The following is a 1,025-nucleotide window of genomic DNA, read 5'->3' on the forward strand; positions in this document are numbered from 1 at the left end:
AGAGATAGAACACATATTAGTTAAAGTCATTAATCAAATGAAATGAGTAATGAGTAATGAGTAAATTAAGCAAAATAATGTGATTGGGCATGAGATGGAGAGAACAAAGTGACATAAAACCCAACAAACCAGTGGTGGTTCTCATGTCATGGATGTGCACCGTACCCTTATCATGAATCACTCACTCTATTATCTAATAATAATATACGAATAGGAATAGGAAATAGAAAACAGGTGGCTGGCAAAGAGAGACATGAGGGGCCACCAATGATTTGGTATGATGGGCATTTGATTCCGTGGGAGGTAGATGATTGTGGAGCGTAGAAGTTGGGGAGTGATTGAGGGATCAGAAAGGGAGGACGAATTTGAGATAAGGTTTTGATGATGTTTGTTTTGTTCCTGCCTTTAAGGCCAGCCGACCATGTTGCTTTCTTCCTGTTACTTACACCCTCCTCTCTTTTCTTTTACCGCCAATCCCCTAATATCTTCTCCACCAATTATATTATTATTAATACAATTTTTTTATTTTTATTTTATAAATATATTTAAAACTTACATTTTGTATATCTTGTTTATAAAAAGTATTTTTAATTAATAATGTTAACAAGTGCATGCTTTCAAAAAAATGTTAACTAAATTGAATCCTATTTTATTTATTTATTTATTTTCCGTTATTTAATTTCCAATGAGCGTGTGTGTACCAGATAAATGTCCTATTCAAGGAAACAATGGTTTACTCATCATATGCAATAGGGCTCCACTACTTGGCCCACCCACCACTTGCCACTCATTCATTCTCATTCACCAATAATTCCTCTAATCCATCCCCATCCTTTCTTTTTCCTTTTTTCTCTTTAAAATATATTAAAATTGCATTGCTCAACATTTAATTCATTCTTACTGAGGGATCGGACTACTAATGTATTTTGCTTTCCGTAAAGTAAGAGACTACAAGCAATTTTTAAATTCCAGGAAACTAATTTATCCTTGGAGTTATTCTCAAGTATCAACCTAGGACGATGCTT

This window comes from Arachis ipaensis, chromosome B05 (assembly GCF_000816755.2).
Source record: "Arachis ipaensis cultivar K30076 chromosome B05, Araip1.1, whole genome shotgun sequence".
NCBI lineage: Eukaryota > Viridiplantae > Streptophyta > Magnoliopsida > Fabales > Fabaceae > Arachis > Arachis ipaensis.